Source organism: Lithobates pipiens, unplaced genomic scaffold, assembly GCF_037356315.1.
Source record: "Lithobates pipiens isolate NorthernLeopardFrog02 unplaced genomic scaffold, aLitPip1_a1.2 Scaffold_1, whole genome shotgun sequence".
NCBI classification, from domain to species: Eukaryota; Metazoa; Chordata; class Amphibia; order Anura; family Ranidae; genus Lithobates; species Lithobates pipiens.
In genome coordinates, this window is record NW_027507685.1 from 69022825 (window position 1) to 69039187 (window position 16363).

The following is a 16363-nucleotide window of genomic DNA, read 5'->3' on the forward strand; positions in this document are numbered from 1 at the left end:
ATTCAAAAAGGCTCTTCTAATATTTATACTCGTTGACCTGTTGGCTATAAACCCTGTTTGGTCCATATGGACCAATCTTGCTATGACTCGATTAAGCCTAGTCGCTAATACCTTGGCCAGTATCTTTGTATCGGTACACAGGAGAGAGATTGGCCTATACGCTGCAACATCTAAGGCGTCCTTCCCTTCTTTGTACAACAGGGTTATAACCGCCTCCATCATTGATGGAGGCAATTTACCCTCCCCATATGCTCCTCTTAACATCTCCAGGAGTTCAGGAATCAGTATCTCGCCAAAGTTTTTATAGACTTCAATCGGTAGTCCATCCGGCCCAGGCGATTTCTGATTTGGCATACTCGCAACTGCTTCCTGAAGTTCTTTCAAAGTTATTGGGGCTTCCAGTTCCTCTCTTTCTTCTTGTTTCAAACATGGTACCTCTAATTGACCTAAAAATGCTTCCATTTGCTCATCCATCCCCACTTTTTGTGCAGTATATAGGTTTTTATAATATCCTTCAAATGCTTGGCAAATACTCCCCGTTTCTGTTATAACCTTTCCCTCAGATATCCTAATCGCCGAGATTGAGGAAGGACCCGAGTTATTCTTCACCAGTTGTGCCAACATTTTTCCCACGCTTTCCCCTTCCACGAAGGAGGCTTGGCGTTGGAACATATGCTGAATCTCTGCTTTCTTTAGGGTTAATAACCTAAGTTCTTCTTGTTTATCTAACCAGATTTTTTCTTTGCCCTGCGTGGGGTCACTAATAAAATCTCTTTCAGCCTCTAACACTTCTCTCCCTATTTGTACCTCCTGTTCCCTAGATTTTCTGTTTATTTTTGCTATTGATTGGATCATAAGGCCCCTTAGGAAAGCTTTCAGAGTATCCCACAGGATCCCCGATGTTACTGTACCCCGGTTATTTTTTAGAAATTCTTTTAATTCCCACTGTATTCTCTCAGGGCGTTCTTCTGTCTCTTTTTTTATCAGTTCTAACCAGAGCGGGTTCACTTTCCACAACCTCTGTACCTTACGTTCTCTCATTTTTAATACTGCTGTCACTGGGGAATGATCTGAAATCCCCCTGGGCTGATATTCAACCTTTTCCACCATTTGTAAGGCCAGGTCATTCCCCAGTATCATATCAATCCTGGATAACGTAGTATGTGTGGACGAGTAGCAACTATACTGCCGAACTCCCGGGTTCCCAGTTCTCCATAAATCCCGTAATCCTACTTCTTCCAGGTACTGTCCCAACCTCCCCTGCCAAGCTGGTTCCGCCAGTGTTTTTTCTGGGAATCTATCAATTTTAATATCCAATACCGTGTTGAAATCCCCTACTATTATTATAGGGACACCATCTATCCCCACTAAAAATTCCTGTAATTTAAAAAGCACTTCCATTTTAAATGGTGGAGGGATGTAGATGTTTGCCAGCATACATTCTCTATTTTCAATTAGGCACTGTAAGAAAATGTATCTGCCTTTTTCATCCAGGCTAACCCGTTTGCATACAAAATTCACCCCCGTTTTTACCAAGACACTCACCCCTCTGCTATATGTCGAATAAACAGAGTGATATTGAAATTGATATTTTCTGCTCTGCAGCCGGTATATTGTATCTCTATTTAAATGGGTCTCCTGTATGCAGAGCAACTCTACTCCACATCCCTCCAACAAGGATAGCACAGCTTTTTGTTTCAGCCGCGTCCCCAGACCCCTCACATTCCAGGAGCCTATCTTAATTTTACCATCCTGCATAGCCATAAACAAATAAAGAGGAGAAAAAAGAAAAAAAAAGAAAAACCTAAGGTAGTAAAAAAAGAGAGCGAAATAACCAGTCTACTGATGACACTATTAAGAACCATTTGTCTCCCAGTACCCACCAACTCCCCTCTAGCTTCTTTTATTACCTTATACCACACTCCCCATATATTACTCCCTTGTATGATAACAAATTTATTAGGCGTCACCATTAACTCGTATGTTATGTGTCTTTGAATATACATTATACTATATGATTGTTTATTACCATTTTCCCCCTTGTGACCAATAAATTTTCCTTGTTTTTTACCACCCCGAGTTTTACCACCCCACAGTTTGTGTCCTTTTTTGCTTTGAATTATTTCCTGTACTCCATTTATTAGTGCATACTTATATTTTTTTTCCCCTTTCGACCTCCCCCCTATTTTCCCTACTACACCCACCCCCTCTCCCCCCTTTCTACCTCCCTCCCGCCCCTCCCCCACCTTCCTAGGTGTTACCCTAGGGGCTATTAGTGACCTTATACCACTCTCTTCACAACCTATTTACCACCCTCACCTAGTGCGCTCGCCGTGTATTACCTCCCTCCCACCCCCCTCCCATACAGACACAGACAGCACACACCCAGCAAAAAAAAAAAGAAAAAAAAAAAAAGAAACCCCAAAGACACACATACTTCATCCCCCCCTCTCCTTCCATCTTCCCATCCCACTCAGTACTAGAAACCCCAGCAACTACAACTTTTCTTTATTTTCTTCTATCCATTTTTCCACTTCTATCGGGGAACAAAAAACCTGAGTATGCCCTAGTGCATTAATCCGTAACTTTGCAGGATAAAGCAGAGCATACGGCACCCTGAGCTTCTGTAACCTGCGTTTCACCTGGAGGAACTCTACCCTTTTTCTCTGAAGTTCTGGGGAAAAATCAGAATATAATGAAATTCTAACACCCTTATACAATACATTCCCCATTTCCCTTGCCTTCCGTAATAATACCACTTTATCTTTATAGTTCAGTAATTTCATTAATAATGGCCTAGGACGGCCCCCCTCCAATGGTGCTCTAAAGGGTACCCTATGCGCCCTCTCTATTGAGAACGCTGTTGAAAAAACATCCCTCCCAAACAGTTCAACCAGAAGATGCTCCATAAATTCAGCAGGGTTTACACCCTCACTTTTTTCCGGAAGTCCCACTACTCGCACATTGTCCCTCCTGAGCCTATTTTCCATTTCGTCCATTCTTGTTCTATATCCGCCGAACTGCTCCTTCAGGTTTTCTATTTCTTTAATTAGGAATGTTGTATCGTCTTCCAATCTGCTAGTCCTTAACTCAAGTTCTGTCGTCCTTTCCACCACTTTCTGTAGGTCTTGCCTTACCAGCATTAGATCTTCCTTCACTCCCTTCATTTGATTACAGAGTTCTTTCAGTGAGATGTTACATGCGTTTACGGCCAATAACACGTCCTTAATTGTTGGCTCTTTTTCTAACGGAGGAGAGTCACCCGTTGTGATCTCCATATTCTGTTCCCCTGCACCCGCTTTTTTATTAACTGAGCATTTGGCCACTGCTCCGGCCTGCGTATTAATGTTAATATTCGATTGACCCATGCTTTTCCTTTCAGATATTTCTCCATGCTGCCCCTTTGTCTGCCCTTTTTTTGGAGGGGTCTGCGATGACTGTGCAGGGTTATGAGCATATTGTTCTAATTTAGCTGCTGTGGTAGACTGTTGCGAGCTTTTTTCCCCTCTTTCCTTTGCAGAGCGCAAGTGCTGCATCTTAATTTCCTTTTCTCGCCCCCTTCCACAGAACAGTCCTGGATATATCGTATTTTAATATATTTTTAACTTTTTAACCCAGCCGCCCCTCGCTCAGTTGATCGCTTAGTGCAATATTAGCCGTATCTTATAACCAGTTCTCCAGTATTCACTTCATGTATCACCAAAACTTCCTGTTTTAATGCTTCACAGCAGGCATTTATTTGCACGCACTTAGTTCAGATACCGTTCAACCAATTGATTTTTAGAGCAGCCACCATCCCTCAGTTAATCAATTAATGCGATACTGATCTTATCTTATAGTCAGTCAGTCCACAAGCACTCCATTCACATATCACAGACTTCCTGGTTCGCTGCTTACAGACGTTCGTTTTTACAGCAGGTACTTCTTTGCTTATACTGCCTGGGTTATCATTCGTTCGTCTTAGAGCACAAAACGAAGCAATGAGTTCCAGGGAACAAGAGCTATAGGTCCTTCTCACCCCCGGCCGGCGCCCTCTTGTTTACTTGTTACCAGTTCTCAGGCATCGCTATGTCCATAACTTGCTCTGCCAGACCTCCACCTGCTATGCCCCTCACACCTCCGACTTCTTCCCCCCCCCCGCAATCCTGCCGCTTACCTCCTTCCTCCTATCGCGGCTTACTGGAGAGCGGGAGGGCCTCTTGGTGTCCACAGTGTGCGGCGTCTCTTCGGCAGGGTTCAAAAGCGTTCGGCTTGGTCGGGGGTACTCGTGCTTCTTTGGCCGTGCTCGCTGGGGTTCAAGACCCGGAAGTAAGCGTGGATCTCCGAGGGCTCGGCACGATCGTACAGTAATGCGCTGTCACTCCTCCTCCCGTCCAGCTTCAATGTACAGCTCCAGCCCACCGCACGCTACGTCCGACCGTGGCACTAAGCGCTCCACGCTCTCATCGAGGGGGTCTGGGAGAGAGTCACACACGGCGTCTCACATCTCTCACTCACTCCATCTTGCACATCCGGTCACGCCCCCCAGTTTAGGTTTAGGAGATATTTAACCGAAGACCGCCACCGCTGTCTACGGAGCATGCGCACTGGGCAGGCTGCAGATCACGGTGATATGCCGTGAGTGTCGGCTCCCGTGCACATGCATGGGAGTGACATCATCGCTGCTCCGGCGAATCACAGCGCCGGAGCAGTGAGACCCGGAAATCACTCCAGGATCCATGTCAGCGGCGGACATGAAGACGGAGGACCGCTTCGTTCTCAGGTAAGTTATTCATAATGAGCTAGTATGCTATGCATACTAGCTCATTATGCCTTTGCCTTACAGGGTGTGTTTTTTTTTTTTTTTTTTTTTTTTAGCCTTTACTTCCTCTTTAACCAGAAATATTGTTTACTATAAAATATTTCAATAGGTGGTTACAGTAATTGTGCTGTCAACCCAACATAGGACGACAGCACAATATATTTCAATATAACAGATGTATATAAATGTATTTATATGAACCTGGAAGCTTGCTTTAACCACTTGAGATCCGCGCTATAGCCAAATGACGGCTACAGCGCGGATCTCCTTTTCCGGGACGACGTCAATAGACGTAGTCCCGTGTACGAGCAGCCTGCGTGCCCCCTGAGGGGCGCGCGCGGCGTGCTCTGTGATCGGCGAGTCCATGAGACTCGCCTGATCACCGATCCGTGCAAGGGGTCGATCCCGACCCCTTATCACGTGATCAGCTGTCAGCCAATGACAGCTGATCATGTGATATAACGGAGCCGGTAATCGACTATTATTCCTCCTCGCGCTGACAGTGCGAGGAGAAAAAAAAAGCCGATCACCGGCGGCCGTGATCGGGACATCAGTCCCGATCACGGCCAGCCCTGCTAATGCCTACCTGCCCCCTGCCAGTGCCCACCTGCCCCCTGCAGTGCCACATGTACTAAAAGTAAGTGCACCTTCTGCTTCCTTTTATGCGCGAGGAAGAATAATAGCCGATTACCGGCTCCGTTATATCACATGATCAGCTGTCATTGGCTGACAGCTGATCACGTGATAAGGGGTCGGGATCGACCCCTTGCACGGATCGGTGATCAGGCGAGTCTCATGGACTCGCCGATCACAGAGCGCGCCGTGCGCGACCCTCAGGGGGCGCGCAGGCGGCTCGTACACGGGACTACGTCTATTGACGTCGTCCCGGAAAAGGAGATCCGCGCTGTAGCTGTCATTTGGCTATAGCGCGGATCTCAAGTGGTTAAAGCATGTATAATCACATCAATAAACAAGGATGACAGCGCTACATATATATATACAGGTATTTCCCTCAGTGGGTGCAGCAGTACGCTAGCTGTAACTATTTGAGTTGGCACAGGAATACCTCCTTTTATTATCTATATGCACCCCACTGCCCCTGCTCCTCAAATGGCCCAGCACAATCACCCATGGCACCACCACCACCACTGGTCCAAGTAAAAAATGCGGATGGTGCTCAGGCAAGTGGAAGAGCATCTCCTGACTCCACTGAAGCTAATGCACAGTTGGCGCTACAGCAGCAGCAACAACAAGAGCAGATAAAGGGGTTGATGAAGGTAGTTAAATGTTTAGAAAAGAAGGTAGAAGGAATGCAGGAGAAAGTAGCTAGTGAAATTACTAAAGATAGTGAGCCAGAACAATCAACTAAAGAAGAAACTGACCAAGTAGCGATGCCAACGGGTCCCGGGAGGGTGAGTAGCACTGTTGCTTTTGCTCCAGCTTCTCATGTTGGACTTAGATCACAGGATCAAATGTCTAAAGGTCCTATTGGGGCCACAGGTACTACAGGTAATAACGAGGATGAAGAGGATACTAGTGAAGGCGTGAATTTAGAAGCCCCTTATATTATAATGGAGTATAATACAATTGTGAAAAGAGCTCCCCGCCCACAGCACAACCCTGCTGCCTTTGTGGCAGGTTTAAAAAGGTGTACAAAAGGAAGGCAGATGACACAAGAAGATTACAGACTGCTTATAGATGGTATGTTAGGATATTATATGGAGAGTGGCTGGAATTGGGAAAATGTTCCGTCTATCAACACTCCCATAGTAGCCGTGCCCAAGTTGATGCATATACTTTTCTACAGCGGAAGGTTAGAGAAAGCTATGGGAAGAAATTACTAAAGAGGCTGACCTACTTGGAAAGGGAAAAACTTCCCTTCCCACAGCAGTGGCATGTAAGCAAAAATCTAAAGAGAGTATTCTTGAATTTTGGAAAAGGTTTGTTAAGGTCTGGAAGGAAGAAGCAGGTTTAATTACAGAAACCAATATGGGAAAAATTATGATACAAACATTTATTTCAGGATTGAAACCAGAACAGGGACTTCTGCAAAAACAGTTGATTTCAGAGTGGCCTGGTCTGGATATGAAGGGGTTGAATGAAAAAATGTTATAAAAGGAAGCAGAAGGTTGTTTTGAAAGTAAGGGAAGTGATGCTAAAATGTATTACTAAGGAGGCTTGCAACACGGTGATCCTAGTCAGTGAAGACCTAGGGACGACACAGGAATGCAAAGACAGCTCCCAAGGGGGAGGCCGAGGGAGAGGGGGAGCCTCACAGGGTGGTCGGGAAGGACACTGGAGGAATCAGTGCCCATACCCCCCAAAGCAAAATGTGCCATACACCCCCCAGGATAATACCCAACAAGCTCCCCACACACAACCCCAAGCCATAGCACCCTCCCAGAACAAACAAGGAGTGAGATATCCCCTGCAGTGGCCACAACAAAGTCAGCAACAATAGGGGTGCCCTGAAGGTACTATTCCAGCATTCCCAGTTCTCTCTGATCACTACAGAGATAATCCATATATACATCTTTGTGTAGGGGAAGACATTATGCCTTTCCTCATCGATACAGGGGCGACCTGGTAGACTATGTATAATGGACTGAGGAAGAATGCTGAGCCTTCAATGGGAATTACAACACCACCCCTAGCTGTTTATTATACCACAACAGGGGATCTCATGTTTCACCACTGTTTCAGGTTGATACCTGGATGTCCTGTTAATTTGTTGGGGAGGGAACTTATTGGTAAACTTCAACTGCGCATTTCATCTTACACTATGGGTGGTTTGCATGTGGATTCCCCCTTTTGTTTTTGAGCTCTAATTTAACAGAAGAACCGATTGATCCTAGGGTATGGGCCCAGAACAAACTTGATGTGGGACACATAGATTGCACTCCCTACAAAGCAAGGTTAAAGAAAGGAATAAACCAGTGTTTCTTAAGCAGTATCCACTGTCACAGTAAAAGACTGAAGGCATCAGACCTTTGGTGCAATCTTTTCTGAAACAAGGGATAATAAAAAGAGTAATATCACCATACAACGCTCCAATTAATCCTGTGCCTAAGGCAGATGGTACCTACAGATTTTTACAGGATGTAAGAGCCATAAACAGTTTAGTCATACCGATTGCACCCATTGTCCCAGATGTACCCTCACTGATTACTTCTATACCCCACAGTGCCAGAGTTTTTTCTTTCATTGATTTAAGTAATGCCTTTTTTTCCATCCCTGTGGATGAAGAGCCACAACCACTTATGGCTTTTTCTTTTGAAAAAACCCAATATACCTGGGTGAGATTGGCTCAAGGCTATGTTGACTCGCCTGCAGTCTACTCAATAGCACTCTGTGAGACTCTACACTCATGGGCGGCTAAAAAATGGTTCTGTCCTCCTTCTGTACGTCGATGACCTACTGTTGTGCAGTCTTTTCCTGACGGCTTCTCAGTTCCACTGTTTCACTGTTAGTTTGTTGAATTATCTGTCTCAAGAGGGTCATAAGATCTCTCTGTCCAAGGTCCAGCTCTGTCTTCCACATGTTGAGTATTTAGGGTTCACACTCACCTCTGGAGAATGCAAAATAAGCTCTGCAAGGGTTACAGCTGTCGTAGGTAAGGAAAAAAATCCCAATAATTGCAGAAAATATTATTCTCAGTCATCACATCCCAAATAGATTGTACAGAAAGAAGAAGAAAACCCCCCAATAAAACTGAACTTTATAAGTGACTGGAAACACAAGTAACGAGCAGGCATGTACTGGCCATCGGGACTACCGGGAGTTTCCCGGTGGGCCGATGGCTCAGTGGGCCACTCTGATGTAAGGGGGCTGCTGATGGGACACTCTGATGTAAGGGGGCTGCTGATGGGACACTCTGATGTAAGGGGGCTGCTGATGGGACACTCTGATGTAAGGGGGCTGCTGATGGGACACTCTGATGTAAGGGGGCTGGTGATGGGACACTCTGATGTAGGGGGGCTGCTGATGGAACACTCTGATGTAAGGGGGCTGGTGATGGGACACTCTGATGTAAGGGGGCTGGTGATGGGACACTCTGATGTAAGGTGGTGCTGATGGGACACTCTGTTGTAAGGTGGTACTGATGGGACACTCTGATGTAAGGGGGCTGCTGATGGAACACTCTGATGTAAGGGGGCTGGTGATGGGACACTCTGATGTAAGGGGGCTGGTGATGGGACACTCTGATGTAAGGGGGCTGGTGATGGGACACTCTGATGTAAGGTGGTGCTGATGGGACACTCTGTTGTAAGGTGGTGCTGATGGGATACTCTGATGTAAGGGGGCTGGTAATGGGACACTCTGATGTAAGTTGGGGCTGATGGGACACTCTGATGTAAGGGGGTGCTGATGGGACACTCTGATGTAAGGGGGTGCTGATGGGACACTCAAAATGTAAGTGGGCCGGTCTGGATGAAGTCCAGGGACAAATTTCTGTCCCAGTCCAGCCCTGGTAACGAGTACTACAATATTTTATTAAATACAAAAATTATCTTTAAATATGCATATAAAGCATTTTAAAAAAAAATGCATCATCACAAACAGCACAATATGATACATAAAATGGCTCAAGCACACGTCCAACCCGACGATCATTTCAGGCAGATCCTGCCCTTCTTCAGTGGATTTCTAGACCTTATACAGAGCCCACTAATAAAAAAAATATAAATATTAATGTATTAATTCACTTACTACTTACATTTAACAGAATATATCATAGTCAGAAGAATGGAGAGATGTATACAAGTTTTTACATTACCAATAGAATTTCAATCTGTCTGATATTCCACGTAAACTGTGATGATTTGAGACCCAGACAAGCTGGTATTCCTATGGCCCTAGAAGCCAATGAGCCCCAACAAGGGTCACACAAATGGTCCACCCCAACCTGCTGGAAAAGGCCAAATAGATGTTCTAAAAAAACACAAAAATTCTATTCCATCCATATATACATATATACATATATACACACATACACATGTACTCCCATATCCCTACCTCCATCTTCTCTCACAAACACATCTACCCTTACATGACCAAACAAATCCATATCAACCTATATCAACACATATAAACGCACCAAAAACACACACATGAGCATGTCCACAAAAAACCCTACCTATACCTATACTCACTCCTACATACACACAAATACACCCATATGGCCAAGAAAAAAAGAGTTAAATAATTATAAATCTTTTTATATACCTCAATTACATATATGTCTCAAAATATCCCACCGATCAGAATCCAGACCACTAACACATACCTTTTACATAGATTGAAGGAAAGGGAAAGAGTTAAAAAGCGGTGAGAGGAATGAACACTTTAGGAACTCACCGCACAGAGAGGCGCGGCAACCCAGCCCCCAAAGAAAAACAAGGGAGCGTGGCTCCACGTCTAAAGCGCACTGACGCCATCTATGGCCCAATATGGACCAACACAGGGGCCGCCAATACCCAAAACACAGTGTGTGTTTCAGGCGTTCAGGGCCATAGGAATACCAGCTTGTCTGGGTCTCAAATCATCACAGTTTACGTGGAATATCAGACAGATTCAAATTTTATTGGTAATGTAAAAACTTGTATACGTCTCTCCATGCTTCTGACTATGATATATTCTGTGAAATGTAAGTAGTAAGTGAATTAATACATTAATATTTATATCTTTTTGTATTAGTGTGCTCTGTATAAGGTCTAGAAATTTCCCTGAAGAAGGGCAGGATCTGCCTGAAACGATCGTCGGGTTGGATGTGTGCTTGAGCCATTTTATGTATCATATTGTGCTGTTTGTGATGATGCATTTTTTTAAATGCTTTATATGCCTATTTAAAGATAATTTTGTATTTAATGAAATATTGTAATATTGTAATAATATCCGTTACTTGTGTTTTCAGTCACTTATAAAGTCCCGTTTTATTGGGGTTTTTTCTCCTTCTAGCTGTCGTAGGTATGGCACGCGCACTAACAAAGAAAGACATGCTGTCCTTTCTAGGTATGATTGGTTACTGCCACCAAAAGATACATGACTGTTCCCATTTTGACAACATACTCAGACAAAGCACTCTGACAGAAGCCCCGGACCTAGTGACTTGGGATGATGAGAAAATACATGCTTATACAAGGTTAAAAACTGCAATGGTTATTCCCCCAGGGTTAGGACTCCCTGATTATTGTAAATCTTTTCATTTGTACACGAGGGACTACTGTAAAACCATGGCAGCTGTCCTAGCCCAAGACTATGGAGGAAGCTGACAGCAGTAGCCTTCTTTTCCAAGGTAGTTCCTGTTCCGGTGCAAGGCATGCCGGGGTGTCTGCGTGCCCTAGCTGCCTGCACCATGGGTATTGAGATGTCAACCATGTCAACCCTTGGACATTCTACACATTTACATACCTCACACCAGGTATTACTTTTACTTAAGAGTCTGAACGCTCAACATATGTCCGCTGAGAGGCTTACTGGATATGAGGTCATTCTCCTCTCCACTACAGCTCTGACCATTTCTTTTGCTTCACCCACCGCAGAACCGGCTCCCATTCTAAATGCTATGCTTGGTTTGAAGGGAGAGGAAGATGAGGTGGTATAACAACATGACTGTATAGAAGTTATACATTCTGTGACCTCACCAAGGCCTGATCTAATGTCCACACGCATCCCTCATGCACTTGATTTTTTTGTGGATGGTTCATGTTCAAGGCCCTATGGCACCATGTATCATGTAGGCTACTCTGTGGTTATGCTCCCTGATATTGTTCTGGAAGCCAAGCCACTTAATGTCCCATCTGTGCAGGCTGCATGGTTGGTGGCATTAACAAGAGCTTGCCAACTTTTTGATGGACAAGAAGTCAATATTTACACTGGCTCCAAATACGCTTATAGAACTGTCCATGATTTTGGTAGAATCTGGCAACAAAGAGGCTTTGTAGCAGCAGATGATTAATCAATTTCCCATTCTGCTCTTATAACTGACCTCTTAGAAGCCATCCATCTCTCCTCACAGCTAGTCATCATTCAATGCAGGGCACATACAAATAAGGCAGATCCTGTGTCTTTGGGAAATGCACTAGCAGGTCAGGCTGCAAAAGATGCGACTTTATGTTACAGACAGACTTTTGCAACAAAAGAAGATTTTCAGTATTAGTTTTCACAATGTTTGGAAATGACTCCTGAAGGGGTCATTGCCAATGAGGGGAGGGTAGGTATACCTCAAATTAGGGCCCCACTTTTTATTTCACAGTATCACAGGATAGGACACAGAGGTTATAAGGAAACAGCAAAAATCCTTACTGCAGATTTTTGTATATAAAACATATTCAATTTGTGCAAGGAATACGTACAGAGATGTATTACATGTATCAGGAACAATCCTGAAACTTTACATCATGTACAACATAAGCATTTACCGCCACCTAGTGCTCCTTTTACACATTTGCAGATTGACTTCACTCATTTTCCTAAGACAGACAAAGCATAGAAATTATTGCTAGAAATCGTAGATGCCTTTTCGAAGTGGCTGGAAGTCTTTCCATGTAATAGGGAAGATGCTAGAATAGTGGTAAAAATACTAGTAAGAGAAATTGTACCAAGATGGGACTGTTCATTGCAGATTCATTCAGACAATGGGCCAGCTTTCATTTCCAAGGTATGTCAGGAGCTTGCGAAACAGTTGCAGATTGACTGGAAGTTCCATATTCCCTACCACCCACAGAGTTTAGGTATAGTGGAAAGGATGAATAGGACAATTAAAAAATTATAAATTTAGGAAGGCCACTGGAGGCACATTTGCCAAATGGGAAACCGTGCTACCAGAGATATTAGCAGAGATAAGAATACACCGTCCAGGACAACTAAATTATTACCATTTGAAGTGATTATGGGCCATATCCAACACCCTGGGCAAAAGGCCCACCTATTATGGAAACAGGCGATTTGGAATTGATTCGAGAAGAATGTTGAAGGAAGTTGATTTAGACTTTGAATTGCATCTACGGTGATGTGTCTGTCTCTTTTCTTCTACCTTCAGAGGAACCAACACACCCTTTCCAACCAGGAGATGTGGTCGTGGTAAAACAACCTAACAAGGTCAATGGATCCGGATCTCCCTTTTGACCACTGACAACAGTTATCACAATGACCAGAACAGCAGTCCTGACAGAACAGTGTCCCCAGTGGATCCATGTGACCAGAGTAAAGAAAGTAACAATGAGGGGCGAAACAGGTGATAAAGACCCTGGAAGTTAGACAACAGACAAGCCAGAAGAAAACACGGAAGATGTCCTGGCTACTGTCTTCCCAGATTTCTGGAAAAGCGGTGGACTTAGCCTCCTGATCCTGGCAGTGTTCCTGCCAACTTGGATCATAACAAACTGTTTATATCACTCAGAGGACTTAGGCCCATTTAGGCCTGTGTGTTTTGATGACAATGACATAACAAATAAGTCAAATACACTTAGCAAGCGTATTCCTGTTGATAATCAAACCACGGTTAAAATACACAAAGTACAGAAAAGAAATGTGAAAACATTTTCCATATATGACACTTTAGGAGTATTGGGCACAGATTCCAGAGTAACCGAGGAGAGGTTTATGGGATGGGTAGAGATTGATTTAGCCTGCAAACAGGTAATTTTATTTGTTTGCCTAATAACTCATGTGTAGTTATTAACGCTACAGTGCCCCTTGACCACATAGTACTGCAAACAGGTAAAGGGCCAGGGATAATTGTGTTATTTACTAATGCTTCTACATATAATAAATACATATATAAATGTTACCAGTAATCTAATCTTGTATCACTAGAAAAAGTGGACTCACACTAACTCTCTTTCCTCCTCTTTGTATGTAAAAGAGGCAAGGTCCAATATGAGAAGAAAGGTTAAATGGACCAGCCTTCTATGATTTGACCCATAGACTCAAGTATACTTATAGCCAATGACTCAGAAAATACTAATCACACATATTTTGGTGTTGCATACATATGTGCTAAGTATTTAACTCCTAAAGTAAATAATAACACCCATGTACCTATAGCTAGTACCCGTACTAACACCTCATTATCTAACCAAGAAATTCAAGTAACTTTCAATATTACCACATAATGTATTTACTTGTTTTCCTAGTTTACATAACAGAAAGAAAAGAGCCTGGTATGACACACTTCTGGAAGGAACAGGAACTACTTTTGGAGTCCTGGATGGTATTGATCTAGAAATAATCAGAAATAAAATTGCAGCTGCAGGAAAGGATAGTGTGGATGCTCTTCACATATTGGGTGATTGGAGCCCCACACTTGTAGTACCTCAATTGGCACAGTTACATTTGGATAAATCTATGGTAACTCAGCTTGGTGATTTGACTGTGCTAACAGATGACTTAACTAAGGGTCTTGCAAATTGGACCATGTGTGCTGCAAGGTTCCTTTGGATGAGTCAACAGAGAGATATGCTGGAGAACAGACTCATGTCCCCAGGAACCAGACAGCTGAGGCCCCTTTTCAAGTTCCTGTGGATCATTGGGTAATGTCTTTTCCCACAAGACACAGTGTGCCATACCAACATATTTAACAATGTATCTAGTTTTTATTGTATGGGAGTTTATAAGGTGTTTGTCCCTAAAGATTATGGAGTCACTATGTGCAAATTCTTTACTCTCCCTTTCCCTCTGCCAGATGTAATCACCAATACTGTTACATAGTGGGAGCCAAATTATGATGGCTCATATATAGCTGTAGGTTCAAATAACACTTATAGCTTAGCTGACTGCCAGAAGACTGATAAGGGCCTTATCTGTACACATAGGTCTCCAGTGTTTGAGCCATGTCTATTACCTGAGCCAGATGCTAACATGTGTACCTGGACTTTGTACCCACAAGGCTATAATACGTTTCTGGAAGTACAAAAGGTATGCTTAGTAACGGAAGTGAACACAAAAAGTACGTAAAAAATTATGATAAAGATAAAAAAGCTAGATCAGGGTTTGATCCATGTCAAGGTTAAGGTTAGGGTTAAAGTTAGAGTCAAGGTTAGGGTAAAAAGATAGGAGTCAAGGGTCAGTGTATTAAAAAAAAATAGTACCAGTGTCAGAGTGTTTTAGGTAGACTAAAAAAGCAAACTGTGTACTACTGTTTATGATGCCTACTACGGTTACATACAACAAATAACATACACACTAGGCTTGTGCAATTCGTTTCGTAACAAATCGAAATTCGGCCGAATTTTGCATCTTTCGGACATTCGGATGCAACCGAATGTCCGAATAAAAAAGTAACGAATTACAACGAATACGAAAGAAATATAACGAATGAATTCGACATGATTCGGTAATTCTTTAAAGATCTAATGAAACAAAAGGTCAGCTCAAAGTAAATCTTATAGTCCAATCAGCTAATTAATTTTGTGCCGGAGGTTGGATTACTGGCAAAGTGCATTCCTGAGAACTGAGTTAGAAGGGTGTTGTAACTCGCCTACACCCAAATCCAGGGGCACGGCCATAGCCATCCACAAAAATTGCCCGTTCCAACCCCTGGAACATAAGGTGGACCCTCAGGGATGCTATGTGTTCCTGAAAGACACTCTCCTAGGACAGACATATACGTTTGCTACGATCTACGCCCCTAACACCCAACAACTTGCATTTATAGATCAAACCCTCTCTAAACTGGCGGACTTTAGGGAAGGTAGATTAATCCTGGGAGGGGACTTTAACATCAGCCCAGACCCCACACTTGACACCTCCGCAAATAGATCGTCACATTCCCATGCCTTTCTGAGACATTTCCGTAGATCCCTCCAGGAATATGCCCTGGTGGATTGCTGGAGAGCACTACATGCTTCTGAAAGGGATTATAGCTACTACTCTGGAGTACACAAGGTATACACTAGAATAGATTTGTTGCTAGTGGACCAGGACACCTTGGATTTTATTCTGGGAGCAACCATATCATGCCCAGTGACACTTACGCTTTCACTGGCCCAGGCCTCGACTAAAGCAAGGACGTGGAGACTGAATGAGAACTTGTTAGACGACCTGGCAGTGGTGACGGGAGTGCAGGAGACTCTGACACACTACTTCGCGGAGAATGATAATGGGGAGGTGAGCAAGGGCATCTTCTGGGAGGGACATAAAGCCGTGGTTCGGGGCACCTTTATTGCGCTGGGAGCTAAACTTAACAAGGAGAGGCGAGCGGGCTTCCTGAGGGTGTTGCAGGAGTTGCAACGCGCTGAGCTTGCACATAAAAGATCGTCGGCGGCTGCGGAGCTCCGGCACCTGACAGAACTCAGACAAATATTTTCTAAGCTGCTGGACCGGAAAATTAACCGGAAACTGCGCTATTTGGCCCACACTTAATACGAACACGGCAACAAGGGCGGCAGGCTACTGACCCGAGCGCTTCGCAAAAAGAGACTTCTGGCCCATGTACATAAATTATGCTCTCCCACGGGGGAATCTACACAGCACACATCCAAGATAGCCTCAATGTTTCGCGATTATTATGCGAACTTATACAACTTAGACCTTGCCTCCTCTCCGGCTGACATAGCCCTT

At 43.9% G+C, this 16363-nt stretch overlaps 1 long non-coding RNA gene across 1 annotated transcript; it reads right to left on the reverse strand.

Annotated features, from left to right (window-relative positions):
• Window positions 1–5693: 5693 nt before the first annotated feature.
• Window positions 5694–10199, reverse strand: LOC143930536 (uncharacterized). The gene is made up of 3 exons (XR_013262795.1): window positions 10089–10199; window positions 9579–9733; window positions 5694–9469 (listed from the first exon to the last, which is right to left on the reverse strand). It is a non-coding gene; the product is annotated as an uncharacterized LOC143930536 (long non-coding RNA).
• Window positions 10200–16363: the final 6164 nt, after the last annotated feature.